Source organism: Tursiops truncatus, chromosome 18, assembly GCF_011762595.2.
Source record: "Tursiops truncatus isolate mTurTru1 chromosome 18, mTurTru1.mat.Y, whole genome shotgun sequence".
NCBI lineage: Eukaryota > Metazoa > Chordata > Mammalia > Artiodactyla > Delphinidae > Tursiops > Tursiops truncatus.
The window spans coordinates 57705686-57727094 of record NC_047051.1 but is presented as its reverse complement, the minus strand read 5'-3'; positions in this window follow the sequence as shown (position 1 = coordinate 57727094).

Below are 21409 nucleotides of genomic sequence, written 5' to 3'. Positions count from 1 at the left end.
ATGGTTTCCTTGGCTGTGCAAAAGCTTTTAAGTTTCATTAGGTCCCATTTGTTTATTTTTGTTTTTATTTCCATTTCTCTAGGAGGTGGGTCAAAAAGAATCTTGCTGTGATTTATGTCCACAATTTGATTTTAAAACAGCAATTCAATTAATATTTATTCAATATATTTAAAAACACAAGGATTATCTGCATTAAATACTTCTGCTGTAGTTCAGAACTAAATACATTTTACTCTAAAAGGAGAACATGTTGTTGTAGAAAAACTGTAAAACATGGAATTAAAGAATCAAAATTAGCATAAGTCTACTAGCCATAAAAAACACTGATAATATTCAGTGGGGTCATTTTTATAGATAAAAAATTATTATAATTTATTAGGGTATGTTTTTATGTCAAAACACATGTAAAATAAGTTAAAATATTCCATATAAAGAGAATTAATCTGCAACATCACTTTTAAATACTCATTATTCTGAAATACCATCATTTGTTTAAAAACATACTTCAAATTTGTTAAAGATATTTGTAATTCTTTGCTACAATAAGTAACATTAAGATAAGGAATCTTTAGATTTAAGTCTTTGTCCAAATTTTATGTACATTTTTACAACATGTTCTTAAAATTGTACATACAAGAATGTACAAACTAATTTTTTCTTATGTTGGTATTCATGTCACAATGCCTTTATGTGAACCTGGCCCTTTATCTGAACCATACTCAGCATAGTGTGTGTATGCATATATATCTGGTAGTATAATAGAAAAAAAAGTTGTCTCCACTGTTATTTTACTTTCTTTGAAAACTTAAATTTGAAATTCTTTTTTATAGTCTTCTATAGGAATAGACTATATAGTTATGTATTTTGTTATTAAGATGCTCTTTTTCCTTTTTACTAATTTGTAGAGCTTCTTCATGTATCAGGGAAACACACACTATACTTTTAATGTATGTTGTAATCAAGTATTTCTCCAGTTTCCTCTAAATTTAGTTTACTATTTCTCAGATATATAGAAATATTTTTAATTTATATGTAGTTTATCTTCTTCATGCTCTTTGATTTTGGAGTCATGCTTAGACAAATTAGAAAAATACGTGTCTCTGTTATTTTACAACTTTACAATTAAAGTTTAGGTTATTCACCAATTGAAATTTATTTTTGCTATATTTGTTCCACCTGTTTTACTCAGGCTTAGAGCCATCCCTGGAGTTTTTGAGTCCATAAGTTCTGATAACTTCTGTAATAGAATTGCATATATTTTTTCATATGTCATTTTGTGTGTCTTATACTTTAGAAAGCTCTCTTTACATTATATAATTTCTTCAAAAATTTTAAGCCACTGACTAGTATATATAACCTGTTTCATATTTTTATATCCCATACAATTTACTTGAACTTTACATAATATAGAATATAAAAAAAATAAAGAAAAGATGAAATTATATTGTATGTACTGTTTTGAGACAAACTTAGTCAATGGCTGCAAAGAGGCATATACTCATTTCTGTAGAGAAGGTGAATAGGACTGAGACTCTGGCACAAGGACTTGAGGTTGCCTGAGTATATAAATCTAAGAAATATCAGTGTTCATATCCTGCAGTTAGTCATAATGCTGGTCTGACAAAGACTAAATACATTGGAATAGTAGCTTTTTGGACCATTATGTAAAGAATCACTTTCATAGGAGGAAGCACCTGATTGTCAAACTAAATATAAGATATATCCTAATCTTTTAAAACCACTTAAATTATCTCATAAAATATGGTTTTAAATAACTTTTAAGTATGTATTTATGTTAGAGTCAATATGAAGCTAAATGTGTTGTTCCAATTATTATAAATATAATATGAAATTAATTTATATTTTACCCTGATTTTCTGTGAACATCATTTTTTTTTAAAAAAAACCTTCAGGCTCATTTTATTTCTGGTTGTCTTTTCTCTGTAACTTGGTAACATCTGTCAGTGGAGATTCCCCAGGGAAGACAAGCTGTTTCCCAATCCTGAGTCATTCACCTAGGCAACAGTGGGATGTGGGTGGGCACCGTCCTCCAAAGTGGGATTAAAGTGCATTGGATCTTAAGGACTATCTCCATGCCTGCCCCCCCACCTCAAAACAGAAATTATCATTCAAATTTGCATTGACTTGCCTCAAAGGATGCCCTGGCAGCTTCGATGGCTCTTTTCTCCTAGAATCTATATCCTGTCCGCAGGAGCCAGAAGCTCCCCTGTTCTGTTTTAGTCATTCCATGTGTGGAACTCTTGGAACCAAGATATATAGTTATAAACATACATATGTAATCAGCACTTACAACTATTCGCATTCTCAAGGACTCTTATGTCTGGATGAATGATTCTCCAACTATCAGGTCAAGAGCTAGAGTATAAAAGATAAACAATTGAACCTGTGTTTAATGAATTTCCCCTGGATCTTACAAAGTTATGGAAGGAAGAAAGAAGCAATCCTGTGCTACCTTTCCTGCATTCAGGGTCACTCATTTGAAATTTATTTTTATACGTACACTCCTTCCGCCATCTCAATGCCTTGGCTCTTTCTGTCCTCTCTTTAGATAAACTTGAAATAATTTATTACATAACCTTAATATGACCACTGAACAGTCTTCCTAATTCACTTTCACATCCCCTAGGTCTGTTTCCTTTCCCTGCTCCTCTCATCTTTTTCTCAAAATTCAGGAGGCAATATGTAGTAATTACTGAGAGTCCTAGATTTTCCCAAGTACTGAAAGAGAGGCCTATGCATCGGGGAACACACAACTATGCAACTCAGTTGGTATCTTTAACTTTCTATTTAATTGCTCTTTTTTATCTGTAAGGATTAAGTCTTGACCCACACTTGTAAAGAATTATTTGGAGAAGCTCCTAAAGCAGGCTATCAGCTACTTTCTTCTACAGTGCTAATGGTGATTCTCCACAATGATTCTCACAGTTAACTGAAGTATCACAATGTAAACTGAGGAGTCTGGCTCCTGGTTAAAAATCTATGTGCTATATATGGAATCTAAAAAAAAAAAATGTTTATGAAGAACCTAGGGGAAGGACAGGAATAAAGACACAGATGTTGATAATGGACTTGAGGACACTGGGGGGGGAAGAGTAAGCTGGGACGAAGTGAGAGAGTGGCATGGACATATATATACACTACCAAATGTAAAATAGATAGCTAGTGGGAAGCAGCTGCATAGCACAGGGAGATCAGCTCAGTGCTTTGTGACCACCTAGAGGGGTGGGATAAGGAGGGTGGAAGGAAGATGCAAGAGGGAGGAGATACGGGGATATTATGTATAGGTATAGCTGATTTACTTTGTTATACAGCAGAAACTAATACACCATTGTAAAGCAATTATACTCCAATAAAGATGTTTAAAAAAAGTAAAGTAACTGAGAAAGAGAAAAAAAAAATCTATGTGTGATTTTCTCAGGCAATTACAAAGGCTTTACCTGTCATGCCTCACGGGGAAAAGCTGTTGTTCCCACACCAGGCTTGGTGCATAGCAGATACACTGCGATCTCTGAGGACAGTTGCAGTCAAGGACTCAGGCCTCTGCCAGTCATGCTGGTGGCATATTTGCCTTCATAGCCCCTGTGCCTTCATTCCTGGGTCTCTTTATCTGAGGCTTGGGCAGAAGTCCTCTTCAAGCATCTCCCACTGAGGCATCCTTATGGTGGGAGGAGGGGCAACCTTGAAGCCACTTTTCCCCACTCTGGCTCAGTTCCCAGGACTTTTCCACTCCTAGCCCTTCCTCCTTGACCTCCCCGCTGAACCTACCTCACAGTCCAGAAACCTGCTGAAGCCTTTTGTTTGGGGCTCCCTCAACAGTGGGATGACCCACTGACACTCAACCTACATGCCATTCCATGGAGCAAAGTGGAACAGGGGGAGTCAGCACTCCCTCCATTTTTTAGATTCTTGTTTATACCATGGCCGTAGTGATTAAAGATTAACTCTTTCATTTTTGACTTGTTGCTTTAATTGGCTACTCCAACACCTGGTAGCTCTCTTCTCTTTCTCCCAGATGGGTTGAGCTCCTGATGTGAACATCCACCATTTTTAGGATGAAGTAGCAACACATTACGACAGGGAATCAACAGAAGCAATTGACCTTGATGCCAAAAATATTTAGCTCACAAGGACTCAGCATCATGGATCGCTAATTCTCATAGATTTTCAATATACACTTTAACCATCTGTTACTATACCAGTGGATATGGTATTAATTGGGAGTTTTCTTATATGACTGAAACCTATCAGTATTCCATTTTTTTCCCCTTCTTATTTGTATCGTATTTCTTCTTTCCTTGGAAAGAAGAAATAAATCATTGCCAATTCCCTTGGCAATTAACCTTATGCCAAAAATTATTTAGCTCATATAGAATCAGGTGATGCATGTCATGGAAACTGAAGGAAGAGAGTCAATGCTATTGCAGAATTAATATAAAAATATTTCTCCAGTAGATTGTGAGGAATTCAAAGGGCAAATCACACTTGTCTAATTGTAGACCATGGCTAGTATTGATAGTTTAGTTAAATGCTTCAGGAATGTTCTTGGCATAAACATGAATATAATATAGTTTTTAAAGCATACATATTTCTAAATCTTACCAAATATTGATTTCTCTCATATAGGAGTTCAATAAACTTTACAAAATCATAATTATGGTATGATGTCTATGTCTATGGAAAATATTCACAAGATTACACATTTTAATTACATGAAAATAATTTTCATAGCCTCATATTACCTATAAAAATTAATAAAATATTTAAATGTAGTTTATATTGTTTCGATAATTTAATCCAATAAATATTATAAAATCATGAGGAGGTAAGTTTCTAGTTTTGAAATTATTTTTGTTCCTCTAATGTGTATGTGTATTTTTGTATTCTGATCATGACAGCTACTCTAAGAATATTATTTGTAAAACTATTGCACTGTGATTCACAAATTATCATTTGTGATGATGGTAGCAAAGTTAAATATGAAATTGTGACAGAGTAAAATGATAAATTCTAATTTCTGGTTGGTCTTTCTGGGATTTTGTTTGAAATCTTTCACTTTACTCTGTTAATGACTCAGAAAAAATAACTTTTTTATTAAACACAGTTTATGATAAAATTTTTTAAAATCAGGAAAGACAGAAGATATTATAAACTGAAAAACAATCATTAGAAGAGATGAGTGGGAAAAATGTATTTGAAGAAGGAAAGTGTATTAGTATGTATAATTTTGCTTCTAATTAGGGCAGATAATATATTGCTTGTATCTTGATGTTTTAACTTGTACTCTTTTTCAGAAAATATCAACCATAACAAATGAATATATTATATTTGTATATATAAAATTGAGATCCTTGTTCTTTTGTTCTTATATCATTTCAGAGGAGAAATTTCTCTGTCCTGAATTTTCCTGTTTCTCTCTTTCCTTTTCTCATGTGAATTAAAGATAGAGTATTGTTTTTCAAGAGAATCTTACTTCTTTCTGTTAGTTTCAAAGTTTCATTTTATAAGAAAAGAAGGAGGGTTTTAAATTATTAATACCTAAGCCAATTTCAGGGAGTAAGTGTTGTCTTGATAGAAGGAATAGACTCTGAATACAGAGAACACAAAAGTGAAAATAGGAGGTAAAAGAGAAAATTGGGGAAAATTAACTGAGTGCAGAAGACAACACGGTTCAGACTGATGCAAACCCAGTAGGTTATTGTAGGAGAATTTGATGGTGTTCTAGAATGTAATTGAGAAGACAGTCATCTGTTCACCTAATCAGACAAGTGACAGGTGTGGGAAGAGACAGACAAGTCATGACAGAATATATAAATTCTTCATGTAAATTTCAGAGACTCAAAAAAATGGCTAAGAGGAAAGAAGCACATGTAGGTATTAGAAATAAAATTTTTAAATTTCTTGAAATTTTAAAGAAAGAAAATCACAAATATTATCTAACAGAGTAGGTAGCAAATTATAAAACTTGTTTCTTTCAGAGTGTTTCAATTCAAACATTCTAGATAAAATTTAAACATTTGGAAACCATCAGTATGACAGTTCTCTAACAGATAAAGGAAGCCTTCAAAGTTTTCTTGTATAATTCATTGACTGTTTAGAGGCACAAATACTTTCTAACAAGATTTTGGATACACAGGACCAGGATGTATTCATGTTTCTGTCTTTACAACTGTCTTATGCAACATGGGAACATACTAAGTGATGTAGAGGTTATTAAAATCTCTTTGGAGTATAAAGTAATTAAACTGAATATTTAATTTTAAATCATGAATGTTTAAATCACTAAAAATATCTGACTTTTTTTTTTTTACATTTTCAGCCAACCTTACAGTTTTGAATAAAATATACTTATTTAACAAGTTCAGCTTTTAAGAGTTTTGAAAATGTACCAAACTTTCTTTGATATAGATATTTGATATAGGAATCATGTAAATTCTCAAAATCTATCTTTCTGGCATTTAAAAAATATTAGCAAGTAATACAGTGGTGGTATGTGGAAAATGATGACACATGGATGGTGATGCCTGTATGTGTGTTTCCCACACACTTTATCCTTGTTTCATGAAGTGGTCAGATCACTTTTTCAGTATGTGAAGGTATATACATTTTATGATTAATTCAAGTAGAATCAGATTAAGCTAGCTTTGGAAACAACTCTTAATCTCTTATTTATAGTGAATGTTTATACAAAAAAAAGTCTTATAGAATAAAGCATGATATTAATATAATTAAAGTCTTGAGTTTTATCTCTAGCATAGTTAACTTACCACTGTTCAATAGCCCTAGTCAGAATAATTAACCTCATTAACATGAGACAGAGTGCTTCCAACTTATGCCCTTGATCACAAGGAGAACACTGATGACACAGAAAAGAATGTATAAATTTATACACAGTTGGGGATTTTTGGCAAAATCCTTATTGGCAGTTCATCGATTCTATTGCCTTCATCTGCGTAAAATTGAATTTTATGTTTCAGAAAGGCACAACTTAACGTAAACATTTATGTAGGCAGGATGATAAAAACATAAAATAAAATTTGACATCAGTATAAGGAAGTATTTAAAAGCAGAACATTTGGGGCAGGCAGATGTGGGTTTCAGCATTGGCTTTGCCAATTAATTTCTTTGTGAGCTTGAGAAAATTATTTACTGTCTCCAAGATGTTTAATGGTAAATGAGGATAATAATAGCTCTTTCTGTTATTGGGCTGTTTTCTTATTTAATAGTTACAACTGTATAGTGAATTTAAATGCTTAGTATGGTTTTTGGCACTTGGAAGACACTCAATAATTATTAACTAAATTAGTACCTACACTCAAAAATGATTTAAATGTTTTAGAATTTACTTGTGTGCACTTTGATAAAAACACAATGCCATTCAATATAAAGACAAGAAATATAGATATCAACACAATAATAATTATTATAAGGTGTGTCGATAGATTAGTAAACTCACTAGACTCACTCTCATATTAAGATCCTCACTAGACTGGAATCCTATGACTAGAAGTTATGTGTTTAGTTGTTTATCAATCACTAAACCAAGCAGAGTGCTTAATATATTATAGTTTAAATATACATATTTGTTGAATAAATGTGTTTTAATCATTCTTAGATTTTTAGAAAATATAGACAAATAAATCTCACTTATAAATAAATTTTAAATATTTAAGTCACTAGTTTCCTCATAGAAGAATAAACAAATTCTTCACTCTGATGTTTCTAAAATTGTTTTTAGGAATTGCCTAAATATATTTTATCATAAGAAGATGTTATAAATATACTTTAAAAATAAAAGGTCAAAAGTGCATTACTGCTAAATGTGATTTTATGGTGCACTATAACTTATGGCAATGTTCCCTTCCTAAATTGCTTCTTTCAAACCCCATAATAATATTAGCCAATTTCTGACAATTGTTTGGAGAAGGTGTTGAATGGATGATAAAATTACTAACAAAACTTTTACCTAATGCGAATCACGCTTCTTGGTTTTGGAGATCTTACTTTTAATACAATCCCATAGAGAAATTGAAGATGATTGAGTGGCTTGTCAAGAAGCTCCTCTGGCACCACCTTTTCTAATTTTCTTCCATTTTTTTTTAACTCTTTCAGTTTGAGTTAATGTCTAAATTTTTAAGAGAATTGATGAGGTATTTTGCCATGTAATCTTTTCAAGAAGCAGCTCTCTGTATTAATCATTTGAATTTGCCATATATATGTATATATATATATATATGTATATGTCAAAATCAGTTAACATGCAGTGCAGAAATATAACTACAAATCACAGTAAATTAAATAAAAAGTTAATGGGGTAGGGCTTCCCTGGTGGCGCAGTGGTTAAGAATCCGCCTGCCAATGCAGGGGACACAGGTTTAAGCCATGACTGGGGAAGATTCCCACATGCCGTGGAACAACTAAGCCCATGTGCCACAACTACTGAGCCCATGTGCCACAACTACTGAAGCCTGAGCGCCTAGAGCCCATGCTCAGCAACAAGAGAAGCCAAGACAGTGAGAAGCCCGTGCACCACAACGAAGAGTAGCCCCCGCTCGCCACAACTAGAGAAAGCCCACACACAGAAACGAAGACCCAACACAGCCATAAATAAATAAATAAATAAATTTATTTAAAAAAAAAAAAAAACCAGTCAACCAACAGACTCATCATGGTGAGAATAAGAAAGTTAATGGGCTATAGATTATAAATGGAAAAATGGATATTCTTCCTAATAAACACTTGGGTCTGTACTTTTCTGATCTAATCTCTACATGTATATGCAATAATCACTATTTGCAGATTTGATAACTTTGATTTAGTTTTAGTGGATCTCTTTGGTACATTTAACCAGTCTACTCTTCTTTAAAAAAAAATTCTTGATTCCTTTCCATTTATCAATGGGTTTTATATGTCTGAGACACTGCTTAATGTTTCTCAGGTCAGTTTAATTCATAATTCAGTTATAGCAAAGAATTTTAAGTTTATAATATTTCTGACACTTTATGTATTGCCTGGTAGCAGAGTGATCTTCCCTGTTTATTTTTTATCATTTTGACTTATTGATTTGGTGTTTTACTCTTTAATATTTATCTTCATATTTGAAAATCCTAGTGTACACCTCCTCTTGTAGATGCTGTGTAAGTGGTCTCCTCACCAACTCTGTGTAAACTTGACTGCTCCATCCTCCTAACAACCTCTACTTCCGTCCGTAGTGTAAGTTTTCCATTTTGAAAACAAAAGAACACTTTTAAAAATCTGTACTCACTTATGGGATGACTGATTATTAGTGAAACGGCTTTTAGAAACATCGCAAAAAACAAAGAATTTTGAATTGTAAGAAAGTTATCATAGGGCTTCCCTGGTGGCGCAGTGGTTGAGAGTCCGCCTGCCGATGCAGGGGACACGGGTTCGTGCCCCGGTCTGGGAAGATCCCACATGCCGTGGAGCGGCTAGGCCCGTGAGCCATGGCCACTGAGCCTGCACATCTGGAGCCTATGCTCCGCAACGGGAGAGGCCACAACAGTGAGAGGCCCGCGTACCGCAAAAAAAAAAAAAAAAAAAAAAAAAAAGAACATTATCATAGAAACCAAATGTATACATGTTAATTTACTTTTCCAAAGAATTCTATTTTATCAAAAACAATTTATTCTTATAAAACCATGTTGAATTTCTACCAATTTTTATGTTTCTATTCAATTGTTTTACATATTCCTGAAGTTTTCCCAGCAAACATTTGGTCTGTAGTTCCCAGGATCCTCTTTTGATCTCTTCTTATGACTACAAGTTATATTTAAAAATCTCAATTAATTTTTCAGTGCACTGGATAACTATACCAATGAATAGTTGCATTTAAGTTACTTTCAAACTTTGGGGCTGGTACTTACAGCAGCATAATTAGTCTTTGACAGTAATATAAATTAAACATAAAACATCCCAGGTAAATATTTTTTATGGTTTGATTTCATTTTCAACCCTGTCTACTACAAATGATAACAAAACAGTTGGACCTCAAGTTAATGTCTTAAGATTATCCAATATTTAGTATCAAAAAACAATTGGAAATTAAATATTTCTAATATGTGTTCATTTCCTATGCCTGCTGTAAACAACACAAATTTATTGTCTTACAGTTCTGGATATTAGAAGTCCAAAAGGAGTCTTTATGGGCTAAATCCAGCTGTTGATAGGGCCATTTCCTGCTAGAGGTTCCAGGAGAATCCATATCTTGCCTCTTCCAGTTTCTAGAGGTTGCCCACACTCCCTGGCTACACCACTCCAACCACTGTCTCCCTCCTTACATTGCCTTCCTCCTCTTTTGACTTTTCTTACCTCCCTCTTTAAGGACTTCTGTGATTACATTTAGGTCCCACCTCGATAATCTAGGATAACCCCCCCATCTCAGACATTTAACTTGATGTCCCTTTTACCATGTAAAATATTCATTTGCAGGATTCAGGGATTAAGTTCCAGGGATTAAGATGCAGATGTCTTTAGTGGGGTTGGAGGGAACCTTATTCATTTTATCACAGTCAGTGTTCCTTAAAGTATAGGGTATGTGGGTATCACTTATCACAAAATGTATTTGACTGGCATTCTATGAAAGTATCTTCCAATTATAATTGATATTGTACTTCAATATTATAGAGTGTGCATTATATCACTAGATGCTGTAAGATACAATAGGATTTTCCAGAACAAAAGTGAGATTCTATGATATTTACTGTAGTTTCAGAGTTATTCCCGATTTTTTAAAATCTACGTATTTCTTACTTATGTCTAGTATGTTTATTAATTTCATATTAATTACAAAAGTCAACTTACTAATTAGGTGTTATATGATATAGTAGAATCATTATGGGGTTTATGGCCGAACAAACTTAGTTTGCCTTATGACCTTGATTACCTGGTTGCTTAACTTCCCTATGCCTCAGTTTCGTCTTTTGCAAAATAAGGATAATAGATACTTCTACAGATTTTTGTTAAGGATAAAATGAAATAATTTTGCAAAGCCTCTGCCTTTGTTTTCTGGCATATGAGAAATGCTCAGTGCCTGTTAGGTCACTTACCTGTAGGATATGAAAGACTGTAAAATAAATTTGCTTAATTCAGCATTCTTTTTTTTGTTTTGTTTTGTTTTTGTTTTTGCGGTATGCGGGCCTCTCACTGTTGTGGCCTCTCCCGTTGCGGAGCTCAGGTTCTGGACACGCAGGCTCAGCGGCCATGGCTCACGAGCCTAGCCGCTCTGCGGCATGTGGGATCTTCCCAGACCGGGGCACGAACCCGTGTCCTCTGCATCGGCAGGCGGACTCTCAACCACTGCGCCACCAGGGAAGCCCTAATACAGCATTCTTAAATTATTATGATACTCTTCTTCCACCCTGTCATCTGCAAGTAAAACTAAACTAAAATACCTTGGCATGTAATGCATGTTAGTTTTGCATAACTTCATTCAATGTCCTACACTGATACATAGAAAATAGGATAAAAACCTATACTACAAAAATAAATAACTTTGCATTATTTGCATTATTAAATTTCAGACTAACACATGGGAAGAATCACAATGGAATTTATGTTGAATAGCCAAGCATAGAAATTGGTAGGTGAGCACAGATATATAGATATAACTTTAATTACATCTGACCCAGGGCTTTCAAAACCATCTACCTGTAGAGGTCAGGCAGCTCATAAGAGGTTCTGCTCCTTCAGTGTGCATCATGGTGACATTTGTTTCTTCAATTAATACCTTAAAATTTGAACTGTTTTAGCAATGTATTTCTAGAAAAAACTAAAAATAAGGATCACTTAAAGGAATTTTAAAGGGAGGAATTAAAATAATTCAAGACGTTGAGTATTCAATGACAAGACACTTATATGATTATATGGTTTTTCAGTCTGGAAATAAAGAGACCAAAGGAATATCATTGATGTCTCCAAAATTTAAAAAGAAACAGAGAGAGAGAGAGAGAGAGAGAGAAGTATTGTCATAGAAAGCACAAAATTCTTTAAAAAATTTCCAAACTACTAAGATTTACTATTTATTCAAGATGTAGCTCAGAAGACAGCTGCAGAAAGTTCCTTTTGTGCTCTTCTATCCCTTTGTTCTTCTACATCCAGTAGATTGGTTTTCCATCTTATTAACCAAAAAGAAAAAAATGCTTTTTGCTGATATCTTTCGTAGTATTATTAGGCAAGTTTCCTAAGCTCTCAAATGGCCATTTCTTCCCTAATTGCTAATACACTGCTTGATTCATTGCATGAACCAAATAATGTTCTCTGAAGAAAGTGCTATAGGCATGAATGCATGAGCAATCCTTAAAATATGACACTGTGATTTTACAACTAAAATAAATATTATTAAGTAAATACTGTAGATCGAAATCACTGAAAAATTAAGGAACATGCAGATATATTATTGTGGACATTATTATTATTGATACGTTGGAAATAGCAGTGCCATAGTTCTATGTTTTTAGAAGACTGATGATAGATTAGCACGGTTTTCTGGGAATATTTCAAGTTTACAGCCAGTACAAAGGAGGTAGTCTGAGGAAGAATGGCAATTTTTGAAGTTTTTATAGGATTTGATAAATGAAAGAGGATAAGATACTTGACCTAAAAAGCAATAATATTATTATGTGATTTTATCATTGCAATCAAATTTATAGTGAAGGCTATAGCATGATTTTTCTATTTTTCAGTAATTCATTTTGGAACCAGATGACATGTATAATAAACAATTGTGACAGATATAATCACATAAAATATTTCAAAGTCACAACTAAAAATAATTAAAATAAAGCTAATGTAATTGTACTATAAAAAATCTGAAATTAGGTAATTATTTCAGTCCTCAGCATAAACAAAGCAACACAAAATATCTGCCATTTCAATAAATGAGAAAAAATATAATCTGAATTGAGGCATTATGTTTAAATTGTTTTATGAGAAGAATACTTGGTTTAGAATATTTATCCAAAATAATTGTAGATTGAGATAAATACTGGATTAAATCACCTGAAGAAAACAATTATCTCCATCATAATTTTCCTTTTCCCCTAATATTTCAATCTTACTGTGTATGTTATAATAACGAATGGGCTCAGACCCAAATGGGTGGTGAGTGGCCAAATGGCAGTGTGTATTTTTTTCCAGGTACTTTCAAGGCTGAGTCAGGATTTATTTTTTCCCTATAGTCATAATTGCATTCTCTTATAGGTAATACATCTATGGCTGCTGCTGCTGACCAACTGCTGCTGACAGCGATTTTTGTTTCCTAATAGGGAAATCGCCATGCCTCTTTTTGAACAATATTTCTATTTGGCATTTAGCCCAGAAAGAAATACTTTATTTTCCTAGATGTTCTTGACCTCCAAAGTCAGATGACCCTCCCCACATATGTATCCTTTCTCTTGCCTTTATCCAGATTCCTCTCTCACAGGCACTGAACTGCTCTCAAATGCTGTCTTTACTCCTAACCTTTGCCCTTCCTAAGAAATTGCAGCCTTGCAAATAGTTCCTCCATTATCCCTCTTTCTAACCTCTTTCACCCTAGTTCATCTCAAAAACTACATGCTCCTCAAGATTCCACTTAGCCACTAATTTAATATTAAGCCTAAGATGCTAAGACATAGGGGCTATAAAGATGAGTAAAACATAGTCCTTTCCCTAGGAAAGCTCATGGTCTAGCAATGGAAAAGTGACAGACAAATATTTTTATTATATAGTAACTGACGAGATCGTTGTAAGAGATAGGCATCAGATTTAATGGTGCAAATGAAATGGGCCCTATCTGAGTATGGTGCTTTGAGAGTGGTGAGTTATAAGGAAGGACTTTCTGCCTAAGGTATGAACTAGAAGACAGAGATGGCATTCTAGGGAAAGGGGCAGTGTTACCAAATGCAGAGAGATAATAAATTACATATCATGTGTTAATGCTGTGTGAGAGTGTGTGGGTGAGTGAGACAAGGGCCTTAAGAGTGAAAATCTTATTTACCATCTTAAGGATGTTAGCCTTCTTCCTATAGGAAAAGGAGATACATCAGAGAGTTTTTAATCATGGGAATGGCATGAGCAGATTTACAATTTTTACAAATTACTCTGATAAAAAAGTGGATGAATGAATGGAGGTAGACAATATATACTGTATTATATTTAGTATATATAATATAGTATACTATATATAATATAGTATACTATATTATATTATACATATTTATAACAAAATGTCAAAAAACAACTGAAGTTGGACCTTACCTTATGCCATATACAAAAAAATAACTCAAAATAGATCAGAGACTTAAAGGTAAGTGCTAAAACTATAAAACTCTTAGAAGAGAACACAAGAGAAAAGCTTCATGACATTGGATGTAGTGATTATTTCTTGGCTATGACACCGAAAGCACAGGCAACAAAAGAAGAAAATAGGTAAACTGAACTATATCAAAGTTTAAAAATTTTGTGCATCAGAGGACACTATCAACAGGGTAAAAAGAAAACCCATGGAATGGGAGAAAATATTTGCAAAACGTATATCTACTAAGAGATTAGTATCCAGAATATATGAAGAACATCTACAACTCAACAATAAAAAAAAAACAATTAAAAAATGAGCAGAGGACTTGATAGTCATTTCTACAAAGAAAGTATACACATAACCAATGAGCATATGAAAATATGTTCAAATTCAGTAATCATTAGGGAATCACAAATCAAAACTACAGTGATATACCACTTTATACCCATTGAGACTGCCTCTACTATCAAAAGTGAAAACAGTGACAAATGTTGGTGAGAATGTGGAGAAATTAGAACCCTTGTGCATTGCTGGTGGGAATGTAAAATGGTATAGCTGATATGTAAAACAGTATGACATTTCCTTAAAAAATTACAGATAGAATTACCGTATGATCCAGCAATCCCATCTCTGGGTAAGTTCCCAAAATATTTGAAAGCAGGGACTGAAACATATATTTGTGCATCTATGTTCACAGCAGCACATTACTCACCTTGGCCAAAAGATGGAAGCAAACCAAATGTCCACTGATAGATGAATGGATAAACAAAATGTGACATATCTATATCTATATCTATATATCTATGTATATCCCTATATATTTACATATAATGGGTGGTTATTTAGCCTTAAAAAGGAGGGAAATTCTGAAACAAGCTACAGCATGGATAAACCTTGAAGACTTTATGCTAAGTGAAGTAAACAACTCACAAAAGCTCAACTCCCATATGATTCCACTTCGATGAGGTACTCAGAGTAGTCAAAGTTATATAGACAGAAAGTAGAATGGTGGTTTTCAGGGGCTGTGGGAAAGGGGGAATAGAGAGTTATAGTTTAATGCATAGAGAATTTATGTTTGGGAAGATAAAAAATGTTCTGGAGGTGGATGGTGGTGTTGGCTGCATAACAATGTGACCGTACTTAATGTCAGTGAACTATATACTTCAAAGTGGTTAAATGGTAACCATGGTTACCATTATGTATGAAGTTATGTATATTTTATGCATATTTTACCACAATTCAAAAAACCAATTTATGGCCTAAACTTGAACAGTATTATCAGGGATAAAAGAGAATGATTTGAGAAATATTCAAAGGTAAAATGGCAGCATCTGAGGAAAGAGAAGGGTAAATGAAATAATGGAGTATGGGTTAATTCCACTTCACCTGCCTCCTTGTACATTTTCAGCAGGAGTGGTCTATATACACCAGAGTGGGTATGTAGGTTTCTCTTTCACTTGGCAGGAGCTGCAGATCCCATGAACCAGAAAGACAGAGGTGGGGTAAGGGGGTCTCCAAAGCATTTGAAGTTTTAATAAGTTCCCTAGATGACTCAAAAGCTTTAGAACTGGAAAGAAAAGAAAGATTAGGAAAATAAAGTTAGACATCTGGGAAACACCAGTATTAAGGGAAGAGGAACACATGACCCTCAATATGAAGATAGAAGAAATGATCACAGATGCAAGATGGATCATAAGAGGGAGCTGGAAGCTAACGTCACATGATCATGAAATATGGGAGTAATTAACTGAGTCAAATGCAGCAAGGAAGCCCACTAGATAAAAGCCATTTTTCTGGGTTAAAAAGATACTAGTGATATCATCGGAGGCATTGTCAAAATGATTGTAGAATCATACATCCAACTGACATGGGTTGACAATAGTTAAGAAGTGAATGGCAGATCATGGTTTAAAAATAAGGTTTAGTTAAAAGAAGAGAGAGGAGAGACACAATAGCTAGAGAAATCATTAGATCAAATAAAGCTTTTTAAAAAATGCATGTAAATGGGATGTAAGCATGTTTAAAAACTGAAAGTAGAAATCCAGTAGAAAGTGTAAAAAGACACAGAAGAAAAGGGAGGGGAAGATGATGAAACACTGGGATGACAGCCAAGGAACAAGGCAGACTTGATGACCTTGAGTTTGAAGTGTCTGGTTAAACAAATGTCTCTCCTGGATTTCCAAATCCTGTCCAGTGTATGTACCAAGTCACAAATGTCTTCAATCGAAAGTGAAAACCTTTCAACTCCTAATTATTTTCTTTCCCAAGAAACTATGACAACACACACCTTGTGCTTCAGCTTTTAGGTAGATGTTTCAGAAATTCAGAATCTAAACATTTCTGATCATCCCAGAGTTTGCTGTCTTTTCTGCCTCAGTTTGAGTCTCAGATAGAAGCCTGGGAAAATTTATATTCCATTTTTAATTTTGCTTCCTCTCTCAGAATGAGTGCCTAGGGGCACATTTATACATGCACTTAGAAAGGAAATTTGCATATGTGGCGCTACTCCATGTGCAGAGTTCAAATGGGGCCAGCTGGCCAGAGCACAGCTATTATAGCAATATCTCCTACAAGAAATCATAAGGTCCTTGCCCAGATAGCTTCATTTTCAGGTGCTGAATCCTGATCCTACTGTCATTTTATTTGTAGCACACAGGTTGCACAAGAAATTAAGGAGCACTTCAGGGGTAATAGGAATGAGAAAGAGCACACTGCAAGAAAAATCTCACCTCCGGCACCAAGAAAAAATTATGCTGCCCTATGTCCATTTCCTTTTCAGGAAAAAGAGCAGCTGAAGTAAGAACTCATCCAACTTAGACTATAAAATATGCTCTGGGAAATTAGTTTTTGAAAATTTGATGCAGGAAGTCTATTACAATACTAAAAAATATGGATTATGTTACCTAAACTCTTCTGTGGAATGAAATCATTAAACCTCTAAGTCTCAAAAGAACACAGGAGGAATCTTGCTAACTCAAGGTTGTATGTTAACATGTTTGACAGCCTTAGAGAAATTTAGAAACAATTTCTCCCATATGAAAAATGAGAATCCTGCTCTGGTTAATACAACTGGCAGACCAGAAGACTCAAGTAATTAAGTTTATTACTGTGAATAGGAAAATGAAATATACATTTTTATAAGGCCACCGTACACGCACACACAAAAGCAAGAGTGATTTATCAAAGTGGCCCTTATATTGAACATATTTAGTGTATTTTCCATTTATTGGAAAATACTTATTTTCATTCTGCTTTACTCCCTCAGAGGAAAACACATGCAGATTCAGTTATTTATCTTTACCAGTGGTTAAGACTATGAGCATATCCAAGAGGTATTCTTAAAATCCACTGTGCTGATCAGCAATTCACAAAAATGAAATATTTCGGTTCATAGTTAATTAGGTAAAAACTACAAAAATAACACATAAAATTATTTACCACTCTTCATTCTCTATCTGTGGTAGAGTTATGCGCACTCAGAAAAATTCAAAGGAAGTTTCAAAATCTAATCAGCAAATAGAAGTAATGAGAGGACTATTACTGACGTCAAAATTTGTAATCAGAAAAATATATTTTAAAAACACCTCCCTCCCGAGCTTCCCTGGTGGTGCAGTGGTTAAGAATCTGCCTGCCAATGCAGGGGACATGGGTGCGAGCCCTGGTCCGGGAATATCCCACATGCCGCAGAGCAACAAAGCCCATGCACCACAACTACGGAGCCTGTGCTCTAGAGCCTAAGAGCCACAACTACTGAGCCCGTGTGCCACAACTACTGAAACCTGTGCGCCTAGAGCCCGTGCTCTGCAACAAGCCACCGCAATGAGAAGCCTGAGCAGTGAAATGAAGAGTAGCCCCCACTTCCCACAGCAAAGACCCAACGCAGCCAAAAATAAATAAACAAAATAAATTTAAAAAAACTAACAACACCTCAATCCCTTATGTCAAAAATTGGCATCCATTTTCATTTATATTTGACTGGTCTTTCTCCTTCACCTATTATATCTATTAATTCAAAAATGTTTTCTGATTTTGTTGCAAGATCATTTTGGATCCACCTCCTAGAGTAATGAAAATAAAAACAAAAATAAACAAATGGGATCTAATTAAACTTAAAAGCTTTTGCACAGCAAAGGACACCATAAACAAAACAAAAAGACAACCCTTAGAATGGGAGAAAATATTTTCAAATGAAGCAAGCGACAAGGGATTAATCTCCAAAATATACAAACAGCTCATGCAGCTCAATATCAAAAAACAAGCAGCCCAATCAAAAAATGGGCAAAAGACCTAAATAGACATTTCTCCAAAGAAGATATACAGATTGCCAACAAACGCATGAAAGGATGCTCAACATCTCTAATCATTAGAGAAATGCAAATCAAAATTACAATGAGGTATCACCTCACACCAGTCACAATGACCATCATCAAAAAATCTACAAACAATACATGCTGGAGAGGGTGTGGAGAAAAGAGAACTCTCTTGCACTTGGTGGTGGGAATGTAAGTTGATACAGCCACTATGGAGAACAGTATGGAGGTTCCTTAAAAACTACAAATAGAACTACCATATGACCTAGCAATCCCACTACTGGGCACATACCTTGAGAAAACCATAATTCAAAAAGAGTCATGTACCACAATGTTCATTGCAGCTCTATTTACAATAGCCAGGACATGGAAGCAACCTAAGTGTCCACTGACAGATGAATGGATAAAGAAGACGCGGCACATATATACAATGGAATATTACTCAGCCATAAAAAGAAACAAAATTGAGTTATTTGTAGTGAGGTGGATGGATCTAGAGACTGTCATACAGAGTGAAATAAGTCAGAAAGAGAAAAATAAATACCATATGCTAACACACATATATGGAATCTTAAAAAAAAAAATTTGTTCTGAAGAACCTAGGGGCAGGAAAGGAATAAAGATGTAGAGAATGGACTTGAAGACACAGGGAGGTGGAAGGCTAAGCTGGGATGAAGTGAGAGACTGGCATGGACGTACATACACTACCAAATGTAAAACAGGTAGCTAGTGGGATGCAGCCACATAGCACACAGAGATCACCTCGGTGTTTTGTGACCACCTAGAAGGGTGGGATAGGGAGGGTGGGAGGGAGACGCAAGAGGGAGGAGATATGGGGATATATGTATATGTATAGCTGATTCACTTTGTTATAAAGCAGAAACTAACACACCACTGTAAAGCAATTATACTCCAATAAAAATGTTAAAAAAATAAAAGTGAATTAAATAACCTGAAAAAAAATGGGCAGAAGATCTAAATAGACATTTTTCCAAAAAAAGACATACAGATGGCGAAAAAGCACATGGAAAGATGCTCAACATCACTAATTATTAGAGAAATGCAAATCGAAACTACAGTGAGGTATCACCTCACACCAGTCAGAATGGCCATCATCAAAACTCTACAAACAATAAATGCTGGAGGCGGTGTGGAGAAAAGGGAACCCTCTTGCACTGTTGGTGGGAATGTAAATTAATACAGCCACTATGGAGAACAGTATGGAGGTTCCTTAAAAAACTAAAAATAGAACTTCCATATGACCCAGAAATCCCACTCCTGACCGTATACCCAGAGAAAACCATAATTCAAAAAGAAACATGCACCCCAGTGTTCACTGCAGCTCTATTTTCAATAGCCAGGACATGGAAGCAACCTAAATGTCCATTGACAGATGAATGGATAAGGAAGATGTGGTACATATATACAATGGAATATTACTCAGCCATAAAAAGGAAAAATATAATGCCATTTGCAGCAACAACATGGATGGACCTAGAGTTGTCATATTGAGTTAAATAAGTCAGACACAGAAAGACAAATATTATATGATATCCTTATGTGTGGAGACTGGAAAAAAAAAGGGTACAAATGAACTTATTTACAAAACAGAAGTAGAGTCACAGAGGTAGAAAACAAACTTATGGTTACCAGGGGATAAGGGGGTGGAAGGATAAATTCGGAGATTGGGATTGACATATATGCACTATTATATACAAAATAGATAACTAATAAGAACCTGCTGTACAGCACAGGGAACTCTACTCAGTACTCTGTAATGGCCTATATGGGAAACAAATCTAAAAAAAAAAAAGAGTGGGTATATGTATATTATAACAGATTCACTTTGCTGTGCACCTGAAACTAACACAACATTATAAATCAACTACACTCCAATAAAAATTAACCCCGCCCACCCCCCCCCAAAATGTTCTCAGAAATATAACAGAAACTAACTCAAATACTTTTCAAGTTCACTTGACTTGGGATAATCTTTAGTAAATAAAAGCTAGTTTAAGTTTGTTGCTTTAATTAAAACAGACGTATTTTAAGGTTATCGACATTGAATGTAATGCAGATAAACAACTTTTATTCTACTCGGGTTTATTATCAAATTCATGTTCTCTGTTGCAAAATTTGTCAGCAAAAAATGAAATAACTTAGCATGAAAAAAAAATGTTTCCTGGTTGCCTACTCCTTTGTTCCAGATTCTTATCTGAGTGCTAGAGATATAAGAGAGACAAAGAAAAAGCAAACAAACAAAAAGCTCTATGTTCTTTGATTATAAGTTCTAGTAAATGCACTCTATAGCCCAAAGCTGACAATTCTTTCTATATACTGTCTTTGTTAAATGTTTCCTCATTTCCTTTTCCACTGTCTTTCTTTTTCTCTATTTCAGTTGTGTTACTGAAATGCCTACCCAAGCAGTGTTCCTTTCTTCAGTGTTTCTCCTTTTTTAGCCAATCTGCCCTCTTCTGCAACAGTTATTTTTCTAAAAGAAAATTTTATTTATGTCAGAAACTTGCTCAACATTTTTTAATTGGTCTGAATTTTCTGGAAATTCCCTGATGTTGCTTTGAGGTTCTTCATTTTTGAAAAATAATTTGATTTTCCAGAATGCTCTGCAAATTAACCACTGAGCTAACACTAGTATTAAGGTTTAAATAGGACTGCTTCCTACTCTCAGGTGTGTCCCTGTGATTTATGGTTTCCATGCCTTGGCCGCTGCTACACATCAGGATTTCCCACTTTTCCCTGTCAAAATCTTATTTTTGAAGCATTTGAG